Source organism: Gallinula chloropus, assembly GCF_964237585.1.
Source record: "Gallinula chloropus genome assembly, chromosome: Z".
NCBI classification, from domain to species: Eukaryota; Metazoa; Chordata; class Aves; order Gruiformes; family Rallidae; genus Gallinula; species Gallinula chloropus.
In genome coordinates, this window is record NC_140089.1 from 73343900 (window position 1) to 73368278 (window position 24379).

The following is a 24379-nucleotide window of genomic DNA, read 5'->3' on the forward strand; positions in this document are numbered from 1 at the left end:
TCAATTCCTTACTCTGTGCTTGTGTCTCCTCACCTATAAAGCTAAGAAAAGGGTTTTAACCCCACTCTGTAAATCATCTTCTAGCTATTAAGAGGGCTGTTATTGGCATAATAACTGGAGACATTTTAAGTGTGGAAAATATTGTCTGTCAGTTGAAGAAAGGAAATTTTGTGACAAGGTTTTAGTTGCCTCATAGTAAAACATATTTTGGAAATCTCTCATCAACATAATGAAGTAATGTGGGGAATTTGATACTGAAGCAAGTAAGAACAGTACTATCTAATAAAATTCCTGATCCACATCAGCCAGTTAGTGTTTCCACAGTCCAGAATTAAGAAAGCAGGACTTGGTAGTAAGTCATTCTTGAATTTCAGCTACATATAGGAATTAATACATCTCACGCTGTTCCCAACCAATTAATTCCACAAGTAGAAAAACTTTCCATGCACCATCCTTGACTATTGCAAAGCTGAAAATGGCTTGGGCTTCATTTTTTCTTGGTAAATCAAGGTTATATATGAATGCCTTATGACTGTATTCAAATGAAAATATGTTGGTGATGTCCAGGATGCAGGTTATGTGAAGGTAAATGTAACATGCAAGGACAAGAAGAAAATTTTCTTTCAGTTTTGTGAGACTCTTGGCTACAAGTGCCAAAAGTAAATTGCAAACTACAGCATGTAAATACCACACTGCAAGAGTAAATAATTTCTAACTTCTGTCTGTATTCTTCACTTCTGCACAGTATGTGCTTCTCAAGAAGGAAGAAGATGCCACACCAGCTTTATATTTAGAAGACAAAGTAACATATCAAAAAGCCTCTCTGTGTTTTACCTATGCACACCCAGGTGTTACTGCAAATGCAAACAGGTTTGAGTAACCACCTACACTGCAGACTGATATTCAAAACACAGAAGATGCTAATTTGGAGCAAGGGCAATGGCAGCATGGACGTGTGCACACAGACACACCCCTGCATGAGAGCACTAACATCTTGCACCCATTACTTGTCCTGTGATACAGACATAATCTGGTTAAAATGGAAATGTATTAGGAAAGTCAAACAATTAATTGATCCAAGAAAGGTTGTTCCATGTTTTGTGTAAATCAAAGCTAAAAATTCATTTAAGGGACACTGCTGTATCGTAGACTAAACAGAATTTGGCATGAGCACAGGCCTTGGTGTGGGTGTTAAAGTTGTTCTGCACTACACATGGTCAGTAATCCTCCACAGAAATGTTAACTCAATTTGTCAGTATTATCTTTATGTCAACAGTAATGCTTAAATATTTACAATAGACATAGTACTCTGAGGGTTCGTAACGCAAGATAAATTGGAAAAATGTTAACAAAATGGATGGTACTAATACAAGCCCTTGGCACTTTGTACTCTTCAATATTATATACAAGACGGTTTGCCTGAAAGTTGGATTTTATTAGGCTGTATGGTTTATTTGCTACCCCCAAGCTTTTGCTAAATTGAAGCAGAAATTTGTATAATCATTGTTAAAACAGACTGTATTAGGTTAATGATGCATGAGGACTGGGTCCACAAAAAAAAAGAGGCAGATATTTTTACAGATAAGTTCTGGACCAATTTCAGTCTTGATGTAAATGAGTATGAATACTGTAGATCTCAATCTGTATTGCACCTGTTTATATACTAGTGGAATTTGGTCCCGTGTCATCAGAGAAATTATAAATATGCAGTATATCTTTTTCCAGAAAACATGTTTCATGTATAATATCACTCTAAATCCATTAAAAAATAATAAAACAACTATAAATTTTGAAATTAGCTAAGAAGAGTGAGAAATAAAAAATAACTAGGGAAAATATTTTCAGAGCAGCTCTGAAAATAGAGGAATATGATGAAATGAGACAACTTTCTTTAACTCTTTCCCTTTGTTACTTTCCCTTTTCAAGATTCATTGCCATATATTCTTTTAATGAATTTTTCTAATGCAAACTAGCTGCGAAAACCAAGCATTTCTTTCAACCATGTGGGATTTTTGCATCACCCTTAACCTTTAATATTTTCCATTGGCCTTTCTCAGTCTAAACTGTCCCTCAGCATATGTTTACCCCTATACCTATATTCTCCCACTGTCTCAACCACAAAAGCCACCACAGTGTTTCCTCCAGTCATAGTCCACCAGATAGCAGCACATGAGGAACGTCCCTGCCTACCTTGACATGCTGGCTTTAACAGGAAAAATTGTGCCTATGTCTTCCCCTGGATAAGACAAATTCACTTTCCTTTTGGCAGTATTTAATACAGTTTTAAGGCATCTTCACAGATTTCTTGTGTCCTACATGTGGTTATTCCTTCATAGCAGCTTGCTCCACCATTTTCTACAACTAGTTTATTATCTGTTGCTTCGCTACTACTCGTACAAGAACCTGCTGTCTTGAAAAACATTTGCTTCTCCCTGCCTCATGGTCTGATCTTGCTTTCAGTCTGAAAATATTTTGAAATATAATTTTTTAGACACTCTTAGTCTCTTGGGAGGGTATAGATGACATAGTGCTATAAAATACTGTGATACAATAACCATTTCATCTATTCTACTACTGTTTTTCATTATGATTACATCACTTTATTGAGTAAAAAACCCGTTATGTTTTGCTCATGTAGTCTTTGTTCATCTTGTTTCCTCAACTTTCATAACCTACCAGTCATCACTTGACTGCAATATTGTGTAAATTGGAATAATCCACTTTAATAATAATTAAAAGCAAATGAGAAATGAAAAAAAGTCCCGTGGAAAACTTACTGATTCCAAAGATGACTGAACTAGAAGATTTTGTCCCATGAATAGCAACTCAATATTAAAATCCCCCCAAAATCATTTCTGTACCTCTCCATGAGTACCGTTTCAAGAAACTAAACCCTGAGAGGAAGAAACAGAAGAGAACATGTTTCAAACTATCTGTACTGAGCTATAGTATCAGAAGAGTTCTGTCATCAATTTGCAAGACCTCAATTTATTTCCACATATATTTCCTTTTTTTTCTTTGTCTTTGTACCTCCTACCCCCAAAAAACTTGCAATGATTAACTATAAACTATTCGGTTTCAAGCTAATATACATTTACATCCCCAAAGATTCACACAAGTTTAAATAGAACTGATGATAGTGAGAAAAGAGTAAATGCGATCCAGCCCCTTCCTACTTAAACACACATGCATATTTCCTATCTATAGAACACTCACTGTTCTTTAATTAGGAAAGCCAGCTGGGATTTGAAAATTTCTTTGAAGGAAGCACAGAAGCAATGTTTAGAAAATGTATGAAATCCCATCTTGTCTTTGAGCTGTCACTCAGGCTTTGAGTCTTTTGCCCCATATTCTATTCGCCATTCTTATTCTGGACCTGTGATATCCGATTCCTGTTTCTGTAATTTCCATCTTTTGTTCACAGGTCTGTTCTCTTCACAATAACACTATTCAGATAAGGTATGTCTTTGAGTTGTCAGCTACTATGGGTTTTTTTTCCCCTCTCCTTGTAAAGATCCCATTAGTGCTTTAGGATTCTGTGATACAAATGTACAAAGCAAGAGCCCTCTGCTGAAATATTGCAGCTCGGTTTTCAATACTGCGTCAGGTAGCATTAGCGGGCAGTTTTTATAGTTTACCTTGCAAATGATGGAAACCACTCTTTGTTAAACAAAAGAATGAAGGGACCCCAGCAAAAGGTATATTTATAGTACCTTTCTTGTGCGGTGTCCTGGCACCGGAGGAAAAATGTAAGAGGATTATTCCTACATAAGGCACCTTGCAAATATAACGTATGCATGTTGTGACACTTTGCCCATATAATCATTATTCAGTCCAAATGGTATGCTTTCAAGGTTTAAAAAGTAAAAAGCTCAGAGTAATGACCTTGAACTGCACAGAAAAAGACACATCATATCTTTATTATGTCTCCTCTCAGCACAGGCATTGCCTCTTTTTTTTAGGTACATGTTACCCAGCAGAATGGATCAGCTCTACTGTGATGTAAGTAATAAATCTGTAGAGAAACCACACTCTATTTCAAATAATTTTAATAACAATAAGAGGCTGCTGCTTTCTACTCTAGATCTTGGATAGAAATATATGGTGTATATTTATATAACAAAGTCGCAACACCTACTGCACTCCTCATTCCTTGCCTGTCATTTACTTTGTGACTTATATCTACAGATATGTCAACTTATCTACCTACAACATAGGAATGTTACGATTTTCCTAAAAAAGGCTTGATGCTGAGGTATGATTTTGTTTAACAGTACATGACATTCTTGGATGAAAAAAGTTCTATCTATGTCCAAGATCAGCACTCCAACTACTTATCAATCAAATAAAAAAATTCAGTGAGGCTCTGCAGGCGTATATTGGCAGGTAAAATTCACAAGAAAGCAAGTGGCATACTTACCACTAATTTAACTGTTTCAATTCGTTTTCAAAATTATCTGGTTCCAGACATAGCTGCATAGCCATAGCTGAACACATATTCAATAGCTTAGGACATGATGTAATTAAAGTAAGCTTCATCTGTAACCAAACTGATAATAATGCTGAAATGCAATTTTTTTTAATATCATAACAAGATCACATTTTTTTCATTAGTCAGATATTTTCCTACTTGTTTATCATATTTTAATTTACAAAACAAACAAACAAAAACCTAACAGTTCTTATAAAAAGAACTAACAGGGTGTTGGGGGGTTGTTTACTTAAAAACCAATTTCTTTTTTAGTTTTTAGGGTTACAAAGTCCCAGGCACAACAAATTGCAAGAACAAGCAAGGTTATTCAAGTCATTTACTATAAACTGCTGAATATTTAAACAGCACCTGTGAGTGATATTTTGTGCATATTCTGAAGTCTAAATACCTAAATTTTACACATCTAACCTTATACTTCTAAAGTTCACAGAAAACCCACTTTGGGATGCATTGTATACGTCATACAAAGACACACTTCAATAAAGTACTTACTGAATTTAGTTAGGTAGTATTAAACTCAACTGCATTAAGAATTGATGTCAAGCTATGCCTGAGTGCTGTGCTGAACCATGGGTAATCATCACTTGCACTTGCTAATGTGGAAGTCTGGTGCAGTCAGAGCTGAAATCATGACTCTAACAGCTTTTTTTTTGTAAAGAAAAATAAGCACCAATAAGCACTCTTCTGAGCAATGAAATATGATTTCTTTGACCTTACTGACCCATTTCCCTTGGTCCTCTCGAGCACTTCTGGTCTCAACAGTCAGCACTACCAAGACACCAAGCAGAGGAAGTGTATCTGCTAGTCATGGCACCTACTCTCTGGCAGGCTCCCGCAGCAGTTGGCTGTAGTTTCAGCTTTATCTAAGGATATGTCATATATTTAGGTTGTTATGTGATCTGTCTTTGCTGCTTTCCCTTCCTAAAAGCTTTCTCCATTCCCTGAACTTCTATGCTTTTTTTCACATTTGTGAATTAGGTGCCATACGACTTGCTTGTGAAACAGCTACATAGGCTGTTTTACAGCCCCAGTGTGGGAGCCAGGGCTCTCCCTGTGCTTGTGTGCCTTCTGCCTCCAAGCAGGCAAGACAGGAATACTAATTACTGTGGGTCCATCTATATGCTGGAAGCTTGAATTCAATGGATGAAAGCTAAATGTGCAAGCACAGTCTCTTGCCTTTTCAACCCATATTGCTGCTTGCTACTCAAGTAGGAAGTTTGTCACATACAAGAACTGTAAAATAAGGACTGAGAAACCTAATTTCAGATGCTGCTCTTCATCCAACCACCCCAGAGCTTGTCAGAGCCACAGAAGCTACATCTATGGCCTGGGCACCCATACATACAGGATGTTTCACATCAAGAAGTATTCAGCATCATGTCTGATTTTTCACGTTGACAGCCAAGGGGTATTTGAAGGTGAAAGTCAGTCTCAAAGGCAATTGAAAGCCTCACCAGCACACACTGAAGAGGACCCCTTTCATCCCCAAAGGTGCACTGATGCACTGCTGCAGAGAAAACTGTCCTCCCATTTATTTGTGAACAGCAACATGCTATGGTCAACATTACACATGGCTGGATTAGCCAAAAACATCCATCTAGGTGGATAAACAGTACATTTATCAAAACCCATTGGAATCACAAAAATTGCTATTTCAATGGAGACTGAAGGAGGTCTAAAATGATCATCTGAAAAACCTCCACACCATTTTACATACCATCTATAGTATTCATCTTTGAAGAGGCTGTGCCTTGTCATATACCCGATAAGACTTTTTCATAGACTTTCTGATTTCATTCAGAGATAAATCCCACTTCCTAGACCTGCTCCTATGGGCCAATACTATGACATGCCATGAATTTAGGTGCCAGTTCAACATTTGGGATGCTCCAGCCCATCAGTGTAAAGAGTTGTTATGATTATTCTTAAGGACTGACATAAAGGGGAATATTTGGTCTGGTCCAAATGTACTTTCTTTTTTATAATGAATCAATTCCATTCCACCTTTTACACTTCTATAGAAATATTCTGTAAATACTTACAAATAGGAGAAAAGAAATTTGAGAAATACCCATTGGGGAGGTTACTCTAACATTTTACCGCAAGTTGCAGGAAGTATCTTAAAAAGCAGGAAATTGATATAATAATGGACTATGTGCAATTCTGTATCTTGTCTTTACCAAAGGCAGTGCCCTTTCTGGTTGGAAGTTGACCACATCTCATACCAAGTGATTGATGTGCTACAAATAAGTAATTCCATGAGTTTTAAGCTCCTTTTCTATTTATCGCACATCTGTGAATAGATCATATTCTCTGAACTTCCTTCATATTCATTGGATTGAGATACCTGCTTAGCTCATCAAGTATTTTTGCATGTCTGAGATTTGAACTATGCTATTGAGCTATGTATGATCAGTTGAATGAGTGACCAAACATGTGATGTGCTTGAAAGCACAGATCATGCCCACTCATAACACACGTTGGTGTAATCTATTCTCTGCTTGGAAATGAACCCAAGAATTTCTACCATGATTTTTCTGCATACACCTCTAAATGGTTTTCCAACTAAAATCCCATTATTCAAATGCATACATGTTCAGATAAACTGCCTAGAAAAATCTGTACATTATTACCTGATTCTTAATCACAATCAGTTGAAAGCCTGTTTTAAATGTTAAGATATATGACTCATAAAAATGTCTCAGGTAGTTCAGTGCAGGAAGAGAAGGAATGTGCCAGGATGGAAAGGGAGCACTCTAAATTACATAGCAGACTTTGGATTTATACATTTATCAAACAGAAAGAAGCTGCCAAGGCACAGTAGTCCAGTATCTTTTGCAAAATCCTAAATATCCTCTGGAAAGGTGATTCATTTGCCTTATTTCACACTGAATCCAGAAGATAACGAAAGAAAACTGGAATTTCATTCCTCATGTCCAATATGACTTGTGTAAGAAATGAAGTAGATATATTTAATTATTTATAATATGACCCAGACACAGAAAAAGTGTAGGGCTTTTTCTTTTCTCATCTAGTTGATGACAAAAGCAATAATCAGGTAAGTGCTGAAGATACGGCGTTAATAGTAATGCACTTGACACAGTGTATGCACTCCAGTGAACACAGGAAAAAATCTGCCTTTGTTAGACAAGACAGAAAACCATGGAAAGTGTCCGAAAGCATCCTTGATGGGACAAATGTTTTCATGCAAGTCAGAAGTATTTTTGAAAAGAAGACTAGAGTTCTGCCACAGCTAGCATTCCCCAATAGACCTAAGTAGAGTCCAAAACAGTCTAAATTCGGGGTTCAGTGAGAAAAGACAATAATTTTAATACAAGAACTCTCTGTGGGGAGAATAGATATGGATTTTTCAGATATTAGCCTGACAATGTTCTCTCCCTTCTTACCTAAGATGCCCCAAGGGGTCTGATGATCAGGGTTACATATAGAATTACTGCACCATCTTAAGTATTTGTTTCACAGTAACGATCAGATGTGTTTCTTTAAGCTCTTAACCATGAGCTGAGTCTTTGAAGATTACTTCAAGTTACATTTGCTTTGTGGAGGATTTTATACCACATCATGGTTATATCTGATGCAGTCTCCAGCACCAAAATAAGTGAAGTGAGACTATCCTTGCCATGGACTTGAGGCATCTGTCACTCATTTCCTTTGGACACAGCTTCCAGTTTCCAAGTCACTCTTAGTAACCTATTTGTTAAAAAACCATAACAGCATGTTATCTTTTACAGGCACATTCCCTGCTTACTGCAGGGTGTTGGACTAGATGACCTTTAAAGGTCCCTTTCAACCTAACTCATTCTGTGATGCTATGATTCCATGTCTTCCCCAGTCTCTTCTGGAAGAACTCATTTAAAATATAGGTCAAAGGTAAGAAGAAGCAAGGAGGAGCCAAAAATTGCTAAGGGGAACAATTTGAAGAATTGAATCATGATTGATGTCTTTCCTTTCTTTGCTCTCAGAGTTACTATCCCACAGCAGATTAATTTAAGAAGCCCTAGAATGAAATATCTTCTGCCATGTCACTTTGCATCTCTGCAACCTGTGGAAACAGTCCAAATAAAGCTAATAACAATTCCTTAGGACCTGACACTAAGAAGCACTACTTGCAAATGCAAGATACTTAGAAATAAACTATCAAATATCTTATATTTGAAAGAATAAAATGAGGGAGGGGGGAAGCACTGTAAGGTTGCAGTGTCTATTGTTCTTATTCTATAAAAAGATTGTAGATGGAGTTTGTAAAAGGGTACATGGGTAATAACCTCCATGTGGCTAGACCGGAAAGCCCAGCAGAATTAATCACATCTGATGAAATCCTAAATAATTCCATTTGCTATGCTGTACATCTGGGAAAGACGCGCAAGTGTTGCATCAGAAGCAGATAAAACCACAATGTTACACATTCACCCAAAGTTTTAAGAGCACCAGTCTGCCAAATGTAAGTCTTCTTGGCTTGTGGGATTCCTTGGAGACTACTCAGTTACTGAATGTATTGCCATTTTTAAGACAGAAATTTCTTCTTTCCAGGAGCTATCCTTGAGAGTTTATCTCACAGAGTAGACAAGTTTCTGCAAAAATGTGGAATAAAAATCTTTCTATCCTGATTTTTGGTGTGTCTTGTTCTGCTCTCCCTGTATTGTCTCACATGATTCTCATTCAGTTTGTCACCCCTAAATATTTAGGTTTCTTTACAGGATGTCTATGCTGCTCTGAAAATTACGTACTTGGGGGCTGGGACACACTTGATGGCAAAGTGAGAGCGACTATATTGTCCTGTGACTTTCATAAACCATTACATTCATTGGTGAACAACATGTATTATTTACCAATGTAACAATGGAAAAAGTGTTCTCTGGCCGAAGTGCAAATGCAGCAATTTCTGTTGCTAGAATTACAACAGCTGGGATCACTCTCAGCTGAGAAACACAGTGTGGAAAGATAGTGAAGACGAAACCTACTTTTTATCTCAGTAGAGCTGTGATCTGGCCTTTTCTGAGGCAAAAGAGATTAAGGCTTTGATTAGCCAGCATTCAAAATACAATATAAGATTGGGTAATAAATTCACTCATAACATAACCTGAAATTTGTACTCTTTACTTAAAAATAAATCAGTGTTTTCAAATTTCTTAATAAAAAAAATTAAGTATAAAGAATTTCTGAAAACCAGAAATTCAGTGAAAAAGAGTGTGTATACGGGGAAAATTGTAGACAGTGTAGACACAGAATGCAACTGAAGAGCTGTGGCAAAACTGTCATAATGTTTAACTATTCTTTGAGTCTGTGTGTTAGTTTTAGTATTTTCTTGATAATGAGTTTTGCTTTTAGTCTGGGAACTACTTTTCAACCAGTATTGACTTATTTTCATCATTCTATTTCATTGAAAAGAGCATAATTTTGCAATAGATTTCAAGGAATTGTCACAAAAGTTGTTTTTTTAGTTGAACAGAAGGTTTTTATCAACTTAAAATAAAATACTGCATCAATAAAAGTCGCACACAAAAAGGAACCTATAGAAAGTGAAAACTGAGAGTATTTGAGAAGAATGTAAAGCAACCTCAATACATATGGACAAGCCATTATTGTACACATGTAAAATGAAGCACAACTATAGCTCAAATGTGGGATGAAAAGAAACTACTACAAGCTGTTCTACAAATCCACAAGGATTCAGAGGATAAACAGGAGAAATACTGGCTTACTACCTAATGAAAAAGACGCAAAATACTGAATAGATCATAATATGTAGTGCTGATTTTGTTTCAGATTATTCTAGAAGGCTCAATCATGCTTACACTGTCAGAATTAATACCAGGATTCATTAGATACATTAGATTATTTCAAATAACTTGGATTTTAAATCTAGTCCTAGGAAATTTGAAGACCTTTCTGGAGCACTAATCAATGTTTCCAAAAACCTTTTACCTGCAGTGATCAATGGTATTCCAGAAATCAGAAACATTGTGACTATCCTTAAAATGCAGGGGGGGGGGGAAGGGAATCAGAGAACTAAAGAATCATTTTGGTAGGTAAAGATCTTTAAGTTCATCAAGACCAACTGTTCACCTGCCAAGTCCACCACTAAACCATGCCCTAAGCACCACATCTATGCGTGTTTTTAAAACTTCCAGGGATGCTGACTCAACTGCTTCCCTAGGCAGACTATTCCAATGCTTGGCAATCGTTTTGGCGCAGACATTTTTCCTCATATCCATTTTAAACCTTCCCTGGAACAACTTGAGGCCATTTCCTCTTGTCCTATCGCTTGTTACTCGACACTAGAGACCAACGCCCACCTGGCTACAACTTCTATTTCAGGTAGCTGTAGAGAGTGATATGCTCTCCCCTGAGCCTCCTTTTCTCCAGGATAAATATTAGACTAATACTAGTCAGCTTAACTTCACTTTATAGAAGAGGGAAAAAAAGGAAAGAAAAAAAACCTGGCAAATATCATGAAGCTTGCAAGCACCTGGAAGAAATAAGGAATTAAACAAGATCCAAGACAGACCAGTCAAGTACCCATCCAACTTTCTTCTCTGATGGATAAGAGATTGTTTAAATTAGGAAAAAGCAGAGGCTCTGACCATCTTAACCTCAGTAACACTGTTGACTGCCTTGTATTACATTCTGGGACAGTGCAAAGCCATCTACTTCCATTTCCAACCATATAGTGCACTGGATCAACACAGACTGACTTACAGAATGTTATGCCTGATCTAACAAACCCTGATAGATTTGACCTGGTCACAGATCACCATTTGATCAGGCCTGTTCTGAAGAGAGCAAGTAAAATGTTGAGCACAACCAGTAAGAAAAATGTGCACAGGCAGCTGATATCAAAAAGCTAACAATTAATAAAAAAGGCTAATTGAGCTTTATGAAGGAGCCTGTCCTAGGGCTAATAGGGTAATTAGTGAACTGAAAGATTAAAGAAACTGGGTTTTTCTCAAATTTATACTTAAGATCAAGTTTAATAGTTGTGGTAAAATTCAATATGATGTTGACAATTTGTGGAAATGCTATAAAAAAATAATACAACAGACAAGGGAGTGACAATGCTCTTTAGGAAGAGATTATCCACTTTGAAAATACAGCACCAAGCTGCACATCAGTCAAAAGTGTCGTGCTAAGAAGAGACCGATTCCAGTTTGATGTATTTAAAGAGAGTTTTAGCGTGCAGAAGACACAAAGTAGTCTTTCCATTGCGTCAAGACCTCAGCTGGAACACTGGCTCAGTCACTTGCAGAGGTGCATGGACCAGATGAAGAAAAAAATCCGGAGATAATCTGCAATGGTGAAGAGACATCTAAAAAACATGACTTGGAAGCATTGAGTGAAAGACTCTGGGACTCTTTAACTTAGATAAGAGAAAATCTGTGGAAAACAAAATAAAAAGCATCTGGCATCTAGGCTGTTTCTATGAAGGTCATGAGGAGAAGGAATGCTACAAGGATATTTGAGAAGGTATTAGGAAAAATCTAGTACTAACCCCTGCCAATCTGCTGCCTGGGGAAGCTGTGGTATTAACATCACAAGAGCATTTTAAAACAGTTTAGACAAATACCTTTTATGAATACTATAAACCAAGAATGGACTGAACTACTTCATTCCCTTTTCCTGCTCACATCCACACCCTAGAATTTAGGCAATTGGTCTATGAATATGACTGAATAAGAAAAAAATTGCTGTAGTTCTGTGTCACAGGAGACATCAAATTAAAAAAGACTCAGAGCAAGACTCAGACCCAGGGCACCAAGAAGCCAAAATCCTAGAATTTCATGAGCAATCCCAAACAGAGATGACACATGGTAGTCACTGTTGGTCAGCCCTTGACAGGGTCAGCAGTGAACAGACATAAATGATAAAAACTGAGGTGCTGTCATAAAACTAACTGCCTAATCTATCACAGAAACTACCAAGTGGTTTAGTAAAATGTCACTCCTTTGGAGAAAAGATTGAAAATTGTACATAGCTTTATTTTTCAACTATTTCCTCTACAAAGAACATTTGGAAATTTTTTTGTGTGGGAAGTTCATCAACAAAATGTTCCCCCACTTGCAGCAAATATATGAAGATGGACCAGCCTCTTCTGTTTTTGGAATAGTCTGGACAGTTACATACATCTAGAAATTATTATAATGGCCTACTAACCTTTGATTACGAGGGAGAGAAGATTTGTAAGAAAGGAAGAAAGTAGTTAAGGATAGGATAAACAGATGTCACGTAAATATTTTATTGTTCCTTTTCTGCTTCTTTTATTTTGACTACTCTGATTTACTGCACGTTCTGAATATGTCAGAAGCTGTATCAAAATAAATAGCCCTCCACAGAAAGCCCTCCAGAGGCTGCAAAAAGTATCTCGACGTGTTTTATGTAAGGTCTATGTTTAAAAGTCCCTTGCATATTCAGGGATTACAATAAAGTGGAAAAAAAGACTAAGAATGTAAGACACATGACCCTCAGGTCTCAATAAGAAGCCGAGATCTGATGCTGGGGATATTAATTAACTCAGGCAGGAAAAAAAAATGCTTTCTTTTTTAAAAAGGATAATGTAGTTGCAAGACTATCCTTTTTTCCAGAGAAAGAATGAGAAAAGGAAGAAAAGTACTGTTGGGGGAAATGAACAATGAATATAGCAAGTATGGCGGTTTGAAGGAGGTGACGGTACATAAAAAAAATTAAGAAATGAGGTCTGAAGGATCTTCCAGAGTGAAGTTGCTGATGCCATTTAAATTCTAACATTAAATCAATCACCAGTTTGGAACTAGGCTTCACTAAATACTGTGTATTATGGAGTTACAAATTAGGACATTCCTGAGAACCAGATTTGCTGTTTATAAACAAAAATCTTAGTAACTTTTCACATTTCTGTGGGGTGAAAATCATTACAATGCTTTGCATTTGTATTCTGCAGGGACAGAAATTTTACAGATAGAACATGTGTTCCTGGATGGGGGGTTTTTCTGCCTTTTTTTTCAGGTTGTAAAGAAGTCAAGGGCCTAGGTTTGCAGGGCCCAACTAGAAGTCAATAAGAGCAGAAGCAAACCCTGCAAGCCTTATAACACCAGCCACAGTTACATCACAAACTAAATGCACCACTTGGATTATCTGTTGTTTAAAATAGACGTCTTTAGTATGCTATCTATGTGAATAAAAGCATAAACATTTCAGCTATCAACTCATCAGGACCGCTTGAGCAAGCATAAAATATCTTCTTGGCACCAGGTAGTCACTCTGTCCTCTTAACATGATTTCTCTCTCTCAAACTTACTCTTCAGCCACATGCTAATGGGTTCATCTTAAGATAGCAAAGCAATGCATGTTTTTAATATCAGACTTCCTTGCATTGGTGAGAGCTACAGATTTTTTGCTGACAAGACAGTTCTAGAGCTACATGAATGGTACATCCTTGTTTAAGAAAAAAATGAGGTGGCTAAGAATTCTGAACCATAAATGACGCTATGTGAAGGACTAAACTTAGCACAAGAAGCATTACAGACTGCTTTGCAAATGCAAATGAAGTAAGGTGAAGAATAAAATTAAAGCTCAGCTTTCTCCTCAGTGTGTTGGGTTGATTTTTTTTCTAAGTAGCTTTAATTCTTTGCAATTTGGTATGTATTGCCATGTTTATTTTCTGAGTTTGTTTGTTATATTACATGTTTATTACTGAGCAGGACTACCTGAAGCAGATCACTTATGTTCATTTGATTTGGCTTGCTTATTTTTTCTTTCTCATTTCCCCCTAAGCTCTTGGGTGTTGTTATTCAATTGCTTCAGAGGACCAGCCATGGCCTCTAAAGCCACAGGGTAAGTCCTGCCTGCCTGGTTACAGAGTCCACCAGGCACAGACGGAAGTACTTGCACGACAATTACTGCTAATGATTGAATGCTGCATGAACTGGAGCACAAGCCTCTTTCTGTTTGAGGTCTGTGATGACAGACTCACCCTAAGGAAACAAGATGTCTTCCCTTTTCATCTCCAAGACAAATCAGCATGGGTTGCCTCTGCTCTGGCCATCCACCAGAAAGGCTTTATCCATTGCTCTTTCCAGTTCCCTTTTCAGGCAAGCACATACAGTTTTTGGTCCACTCTCTCTTAACACTAACGTCACCCCCTCAACTGTACTCATATGTACACACACCCTCTTTCCCTTAAACAGAAAACAGAAAAATTAGAGGCAAGTATGGAGAGCAGATTGCTCACTAAATCTTTGTTGCTGAAGACAGCAAAAGTGCTTAATGAGCGCCTTGGCCAAGAGCCGCAGGCTGGCTTGAGCTGGCTGCTCCTGCGACGACAGCATCAGCATGGTTTTATTCTCTGCTCAGTCAGCACCTCCCCAGCAAAGGACTTCAATCATGCCAGGCCCTGTGCTCACACTGCAAAGGACCGCTGGCTTCATCTCTATCCCTGTGGGTCACATACCAGAGAAGATCAGGGAGAAATACAAAAGAAATCCACACCTGTCCTAGGCTACTGTGGTCTGATAATTCATTTTGGATTTGTATCAGATTCCGTTTAATGCCATCCATTTCTGTGGTCTCTTTTTTTTCATTATGCCACCAAGGTCCTCTCAACTGTCCCACTGACAAGTCGGCCTTTTTCTGATGTTCCCCAAGTGCCTTCATGGACATACTATCAGATAAGCAGTGGGATGAGTGACTTGGTTAACTGATAAAGTTGCTAATTAAAGCCCTGTTTTCAGCACTCTTGAAAATTTAACTGGGCCAAAACTTAGAGTACTGGGGAAATTTTACTTTTAACAATGTGCACTGTTTGGTAAATAAAAGGCTCTAAGAATTTCAAAGAAAGTTGCGCCAAGAACCTTGCAAAAATATTTTCCTCCTCAGAGAATTATATGAACCATGGACTTTAAAGCTTTGTAGGTTTAACTTTGTGAGTCTCTTGTAAACATTGTGCCTAATTCACTAGAAATGCCACAGCACTGGAAGCACAATCATTTTATAATCTTTACCATTCATTTCCAATTACATATTCCTAACATTTCAAACTGGCCCAAAAGCAAAATTACTAGAAAATTGGAAGAAGGTTTAAAGAAATAATTTCTGTCTTCTCCAGTATAAGGTTAGATATCCAGTTACTGGCAGGACTGTGCAAATCAGCTAATGAAGCCATATTAGGATGGCAGTGACTAAGCTAATACCTATACTAAACCATTCAACGCACCCGGTGTGTTCTCAGGATGTGCTGCCTGAGCATGAACTACGTTCCTGTGTAATGCTCAGAAAGGTGGCTGCTTTTATTCGTAGCAGTGGCACAATTATCAAACAGTTCATCATTATTGATTGTATAAAATACTATGGAAAGCTTAACTAGCATAAGCAGAAATACTCTTGCAGTTTAAAAATGTTCTCAGATGCCTCAAGTGTGTGCACACCTGTTTTGTTCTTGCTTGTAATGTTCCCAGATGGAAAATGTTGAAGACCTATTTTGAAATAGTGTGATGAGCTGAACTGAACTCTATCTGATAATGAGCACAGAGATTTCTAAGCATGTTTTTGATTTAAATGCTGCAACAATGATTATTTACTGTGAGGGTAAGAGAACAGATGGTGAACACTTAGCTGACCGATATTTACGGGTTGCACATGCAGTACATCAGAACTTTTATTAGCATTGAGGTAATGATTCTAAATTGCAGCTTGTTTATTTGCTCCTTTTAGGAGAAATCTTCTGTTAATAAATGGAATGAAAAATAGAAGATGATTACAGCTGAAAGATTACACTTATTCCTTGACTACTCTGTGTTTGATTTGTTCAGATTTCTTAAAATAAGATGGGGCAAGCAGGTCATGATGAGAACACTCATAATCTATACTAAATTTTGTTAAACATAGGTGATGCAAAAAATCTTATTGCAAGCCCTGATCTGATCCCAAAATTAATCTTAGCCTGGATTAATTTTTTGACATGTTATAAAGATCTGATTAAAAAGTCCAAACTGGCCTCACCATTATTGATAAATTCCAAAGGTGCTTGGTTCTGGACTACTCATTTAAAAACAAGCTTTAATTTACTGAGGCTGTGTTCTTTGGCACTACAACTAAAGAAAGATGGTAAAAACAAAGTCTTCATCCACATCCATTGTTTTTTTTATAATGATAGCATCATCATTGCTGGTATTATCTCTGCTTTCTAATTACCTTTTGGAATAGGTAAACTCATTCCTTCCAGTTGCTCTGCAATAATTTATTGAGCTCTTCATGGCACACTTTCAAACCCCCAATAGAGATGCTTCTTTTGGAGCCAGGGCATGTATTTGTGATGACACTATGAAAAAGTGAAAGAGAAAAATGAAGAGCCGTATACTACTTTCTTCTCAGTTTGCAAATGGTGAAGTTGTCTAGATTGTCTACATGATCTAAAGCTACTGTGCAACACAGGTACCTAGTATTCATGAAAAGGCCTGGCTAGACAGCTATCAAGGATGGAATGTTTTCTTAATCCCTAGAGCAAAACCAGGCCATGGTCACAACTAAACTGGCAACACAAGGTCTATTCCCTAATTTGGCCACTAAATTAGGAGTGCCAGGTGGGATTCCCATGTGATCCCACTAATATCACAGTTAATATTCATAGCAACAATTTTAGATTTCAACCCAGGCTAATTTTTTACTGAGACTAGTAATTATTGCAGAAAACACAACTATTTTTCTTTCCTCCTACTTCCTCTCTATGAATATTGTTCAGCTTCCTTCCTTGCTGCTTCCTCTAGGATCTTCACATATGCCCAGGAACAGCCTGCCTTTAGCTAAGAGTCATTAAAAACAGTCATTAACCCACTGCTTTCTACAGAAGTCAAAAAGTCTGGATCTTAAAGCAACATGCACCAGAAATTATGTTAGAGAACCCTTCATAAGAACAGGAATTTAGCAAAGCTATTGTAAAAACTAACTGAAAGACAAGAGCTTTAGCCCTACCCCACCACCATAGCCTGATCGTGTTTCTAAGTCCACACTGAAAACTGAAATGCAGCCTCAGGCCTCATTTAATTCAAAAACTGGTTGCAAAATTCCGTGATAAGAGTTTAACAGGGAAACATTTCTTCTAGTCCTATTGACAGAAGTCTGATCTTGCAAGTTTACTATTCAATCATACAGCCAAGCTGAAGCCAACAGAAGTTTACTTGGTAATAGCTCATGTTAGCAGTTTGAAAGAAAACTGTGAAGAGCTAGATACATACTCTACAGATCATGACTCTGTGGAAGTCTTGGGTTTAGTCCCTAAACCTAGTTCAGGACAATGTTGTAAGGTTTTGCCAGTATTTCTCTGCATAAACCCTTACCTCCTCACATCTGCCCTCAGCTCACAGTCTACTTCTAAAAAGTATTTCAATTTACTTCTTTTTCCAAATTAATATCTTTATGACCTCTTTAATTTCCGAATGTTTTCCTTCTCCTGTTCCACACTGATGCCCATATATTTCCCCTTTCAATACTTACATATTGTTTCCTTCTAGAGAACTCTGTGATTACATAAAGCACTACAATTGTTTGAGAAGTTGCTTAGGGATATGGAAGAGAAAGGTCTGTGGAAACTTTTGTTAATCATTTTATAAATAAAATGTACTACATGGAGATCATTTTATGCCAGAAAAAAGGAAAGCAATAAAATCAATAAAGCAAATTAAAACATGGAAAATTACAGGTGTGGACACATCAGGTATTAAGGCTATTTCGATTCTCAAATTTTAAAAGAAATAGGAAACTATACAATATGTACCTCTGCATATTGCAGAGAAGAGCACATCCCACAAATGATGAAGAATGAAACCCATACAGTGAAGAATACACATTCCCAAAGAGGAGTGCCTTCAACTGCAGAACTAAAAGAAAGGGGAAACTTATTGGCTCCCATCTACCTACATGTAAGTTGGAAAAAACACCACAGACTTGCAAATAGCAAAAAAATCATATAAAATTCACAGGCAATTTCTTTGAGAGTGATTCCAAAGTAGAAGAATTCAGAAAATCTATCCTTTCCCATCTTTTGACACCTGGTTGATTATGTCATATTGAAGAGCACTTTCAGGACTGGCAACAGCAGAAGCATAGAGGAGACATTACTCTAGAAAACCTTTGCCCCGTCAGAAGCATATTGGCACAGGTGTCTGCATCTGAGTCCTAGTTTGTGGTATGACTGACTTTTAGGTTAAAAGTGTATACATGGTTTTTCTCTTCCTTTATAGCTTTCCTTTAATCTGGCTGAAACTTCTGTGGATAAGGCTAGGAATAGTAGCAACCAGTGTATGCACTGATATTGGTAGATGCCCTAAGGAAGAAATGCCCTGCTGAAATCTAAAGAGAAGGTTTGCCGAGCAGATGTGCTTTGGAATCCTGGCAACATATGAAGAAGAGCCAGAGCACTGTAACTTTGAAGTCTCCCACACAGGCTTGTGGATTACTTTGCCAGAGCAGTCACTTTCCTCTCAACAGTGATTCTTGTCTATCGCCTTTTGCAGTACTATGGCATCCTCCCCTTCTTTCCCTCTGGCACTGTGTGGCTGCATCCAGCTCTACGTATAGCTGGGGCCAGGATATAAACATGATGTCCTACCAGCACCGTACCATATACTACAAATACACAAACCATTGTCAACTCTCAGAGTTACCGCTATATTTATGGTCATTATTTTACAGCTATGTGCATCAAATAGATAACTAAAATAATTTGTTGTTTAAATAAATCAGCTTTTTTCTGTCCCATTTCATCTCTTCTCTGAATATCCAGTCAATTTCTAACACTTTTTTGCCAGTGAGGAGGTTGCTTTAAAAAAAAAGCAACTTTAATTCTCTGCTTTCCCTCGGAGCACTTCTCCTGCCAAAGGAGCTGTGAATAAAAGCCAGCTTTCACTGCCTTCTCAAGCATCTTCTATGCTTTCTGACTCCAACAGATCTGTTTCACAGATGCCTTCCTGGGTAAGACATCAGTATCATCTCCTCTCCCCTACACAGCGCTGCCATGGTTTGATACTATCACTTACGCAATGCTCCCATCTCCTATCTGGTTAATTAGAAGTATGCAATTTGTCTCAGACTGAAACTATCTTTCAAGAGATTCTATAAGACCAAATGCCAAGCCAGCTGGCTGCATTTTCTAATGAAGCAATCTAGTTGTGCTTTCTAGTCGGAAATTGGGTCCAACGTTGTGTATCACTGAATTACATCTTTTATGGTGTACCACACAAGCAGCCTGTGATCCTCCAGTTTCCAACTCTCTCCTATATACATACCCCACACAACAAAAAAAGTACATATGGCAAAAAGAGCTCAGCTTCCCAGGACAACTGGGTTACTTTCTGCAGGGTTACTCGAGGCATGAGTTTATATTCTATAAAATAAAGAACAAAATGCACTCCCAGATCAAACATCCCTCCAAATGCTCTGACAGAGAGATGCCTTGTCGTGACAGACCGGCTTTGGATCTGTGCCTGAGGGGACCACACTAGCCACTCTCCTTCCAGCAGTAAGTAAACAGTCTTACTTCATGCATGGCCTCCAAAGGAAGGTCCTTTGCCATCTTGTTTGTACTGACAGCTGCTATTTACATACCTTTGAGAATGGCAACAAGTCTGACACTGTCTTGCTCTCCATATAAGTCAATAGGGTTGCAAGAGTTATAAATCAGGAAATAATATTTCTTGCAAATAAGCCCAGAGTATTTAAAATAATCCCAAATAAGACAGGATGATTATTTCTCAAAATAGCAGTAGAGAGAATGGATTGCCTGGAAAGCTGGATTTCAGTTCATCCAGATGCGTGCAATGGAATCATTTTTGTTTTCTTACAGCTATTAAAAAGTTATCCATCTTAGCTTTCACCATGGAAAATTACCAAACTCGGGGGCTAGTCATGAATGGCACTAGAATCAATTTAATAGAGACAAAAATATGTCTGAGACAAACCTGATTTAGAGACAGGAATAATTTATAATGCTCTTTCCCTAGTATCAGCTGTTCTTTCTACTGCAGTCACTTTAATCTCAAATATCTGTAATGCAGTATGCAGCTAAAAGAAGCCTCCATGGCTTGTTTGAAGAGATGGAGAGAAAAAAATTCTCAAGTATTATGGTACAAAAATATGGATAGCTCTCCAAATATGAAAGAAGTAGTTCATTATTTTTTTCCATCAGACCTGACTGACATTACTGGAGACTTTTCATCAACTGTGCAAAAAAAAGGCACTGTTTTCTGTGTACTGAGCCAGCAGAGTGCTCAACCAATTCCTATGACCCTTCTAGCAGACAGCATTCCCCATAAAGCCAAAAAATGAGAGAGATAAAAACACTATTTGGATTTTTTTTTTCCCACTGGAATCACACATTTTTACCAAACATTCCTCTATGAAAGCACAGCAGTAGGTAACAAGTAAAATAACAGTGTGGGGGAAAGATGATCACCTGTCACCCTTTCCATCACCTTCATGCACACAGACGCATTCTAGATTTCCAGCCGTGGTCCATTCATCTCAATTCAGGAAAGTTTAATCCTTCATTTGCCAATTCTGCAGCATAGTTCTAAAATACTACTGCAGACTATCATGTTTGTATCATCACAGTAAATTACTCCCATAGGGGTGTTCACAAGTGAAAACTGAAAGAACATTTTAAGTGCTTTTTTTCCCCCCATTTCTTTCTTGATACAAGTGTTCGTGCTGTTTGAAAACATTGCCAGACTTAGCATTGGATGGAGTCCTCACTGAGTAGAGACAAAATCATGGGAGAGGTAACAAAAAAATTCAATCCCTTGATAAATTAAATACTTGGCCTGTCTGCTCAAACAGCCAGCAAGGATCTCAGCTGAAGCCAAACATAGTAGCAGTGTTTCTCTGTGATGAAAATTCATCTTCACAATGATCTGGATCAAGACAATCTAAGAGATTTTCAGTTAGCTACAAAATGAACATTTTGATAGGAAACAAGTCCATCTGAGATGGAAAAGGGCAATAAAGGAAAGAATTACAATATGGTCCCTACAAGAAAAAGCAGGGTGTCTGGAGAATATAAGACCTCATCAGCCTTTCCAGTGGCTTGGAAAGCACCTAAACAGTGTGAATTGGGTTAGCAATTGACTGACAGCATTTTGTAAATATATCAGGATGCTGCCTGACAATTTTTTTGTCTGAAAATGGTAAAACAGGTGACTTGTGGGGGCAAAACATTATATTGTACCAGTGTGTAATACTTGCACTGAAATGACAAGACTCCCCCTCTTTTAATATACAGATGAGAAGTGGAATTCTCACTGGAATCTGTCCACGTTATCCCAGGAATGACTCTTCCTTTGAGAAATGCCATTTTGACATGCCTTTTACTAACTAACTGAGCCTCAGGCACACACTTCTGAACATTGACAACACTTGTGCTGGTATATGGAGACCTCAGAGGGGATTCACAAGAGACCAGTTAAGATCTGTTGGTGTCTTATGTCTTTCTTTGCTGAAAAAGAGGGTTTTCTACCAGCAACATCACTGCTTCGACAGATTGTGTAAAGAAGCCAGTAGAAGGTGGAGAGTATGCAAACTAGACTGCTCCTAGTTGAAGTATGTGAACAAAAGAACAACAGAGACCATGATAAAAGTTGATCGTGTGAGTAAAAAGGCCAAACCACTACCACATGCCTGATGAAAAGGCAGGAAAGATTTTGTCCAAAACAGGACTCCCAGGAGAGATGAGATCACACTAAGCGGGGGAGGAGGGCATGTACAGGATGTTGTTTTGTAACTGTCTAGTGCTTTCCAGAGTAAAAGTGATTGTGGCTTGGCTAATCACAAATTCCTCGCCTGCCCACTATTTTTTCCCTGAAGACTAGAAACAAGAGCTCCACCTCCAGGTAGGCTCTCTGGAGCTACATTCGAGCAGCATGGTGCAGGAAACATCTATCTTCAGGGAAGTCTCTGGAAGAGCTAACCTCTCTATGGAGACACAGGTTATTGCCCAAAAGCTGTAGTACTGCCTCAGAGTCCTGAGGCACAGAAACAAACAAACAAACAAAAAAAAGCAATGAAACTGATCTGGTCATTGAAGGTCCACTCTCACAGGGAGGAAAAGGCTACACCATAGCATTCTGCTTCCAAGCAGGTCTTCATTCAAAAGAAGTCAACTCTCCTTTCTCACTGGATTTACAAACTAACACTCTAAGAATCAGGAGCATTTTTCATAATATTTCAGGTGGGCATAGTTTGTTAGAATCTTCATTTGTGCTGAATTCCTTTTGCAGGGACATAGCTTTAGAAGAAATTTTAGCAATTTCTAACTTTTCTCTCAGTAAATCAATCCAGGCAGCTCTTAGAGGCCCTTCTCCTTTCTTTACTGACTTCTCATCTCTCATGCGCTATCAGGTCTCCTGGAAATTCTATTATCTTAATCTCAGAGTATTCATTTTATTTGCCAGTATTGCTTTTCTTATCTTTTGCACTCCTGACTTCACTATATAATCGTTCCTTTTCTCCTCCACATTTAATGTTGGATTCCATGGCATCTCCTCCTTGCTTTGCATTACTTTTCCTGGTTCTCTGTTTCATAGGGCCTCTAAACTTGTTAGTTTTTGCAGAGTCAGCTCCCTTGAAGGGCTCAACCTCACTTTCCATTACTATCAATGGCAAGCTCTGGAGTTTTGCTCAGAATATGATGGAAAGTATACACTGATGGCTATGCCAGTTCTCTGGATCCTAGTTATTCTTGCATTCTGTATCTTCTCTTTATCCCCTCGAATATTTTATTCCACCCTGTCAACTTTTCTCTTATTCTACTAAACTTTCCTCTCACACAATGTAATACTATTGTTTCTATATTTTTTGTCTCACTGATGGCTTCATTATAAATCAAATTCAGTTCTAAAAATAAGCACCCTCATAATCTCTTTTGTTGATGGTTCTACTTGACAGTTTTAGACATGCTCACTTTGGTTAGAAAAGCCATATTGCAGAAGTGAGACAATGATCAATTGAAACAAATTGCACATCACCTGCTCTGTAAGCAAACCCATTATCTTGCTTACATGAAAGAAATGACCCTTTGAAATCTCTCTGTTCTCCAATTTCCAAAGTAGTTTTGTAATTAGGGCATTGAAAGCTGCAAACATAGAGACAGTTACATGGAAGGATTTAGGATTGGTCTTTCTGTTTCCTAGCCCAGTCTCCTACAAAGCAAGTGCATACTGCTAAAAGATATTTTCCTTTTCAATGCTATTTCTTACACATTTCCCTCAATGGCTCCATCCATTTCTGTTACTTTTCATCCATAAAGATGCTCACCTGTCTGTGCCTGAATGTCAGGGATATCAGTGTGTAAGTTTTGTAAGTGGAACACGGGAGGAAGTTATTGCCTTATTTTAGTTTACAAACTGAGCTGTGCCAATGAAGTTTACAAACCAAGATGCCTAGACAAAATAGTTTGGGCCAGAAAATATCTTACTCTTTTTTAAATCTTGCTATGTTAATTTATGAAAATTATGCATGTTAGTCCAAATTACTAAACACTTTCACTTATAACAGATCAATGATTAATTGTGTGAGATAATGAGAGTTCTGAGAAAGTTATCCTGTTTTCTTATACCCCATCCACAGAACAGCTTTTAACAGTCATCACATGCTACCCCCCCAATGATTGAAAGGATCTTCAGAGTCCGTGAGGATGATCCACTCCCTAGGTTGCCAGGAAGGTCTTTGAGGCCCTGCACATGACAAACGCCAGTCTCACTGCCGTCCCAGTATCTATTGACCTAGGGTCTAGAATGATTCCGAAGGACAAGAACAGAACTGTGCAGTGCCCTATGTCCAGCTCTCGTCTTTCCACGCTGACTGGAAATTAAATGTCGCTTGGCTGAGGCATCAGGTTCACTGAGGGGG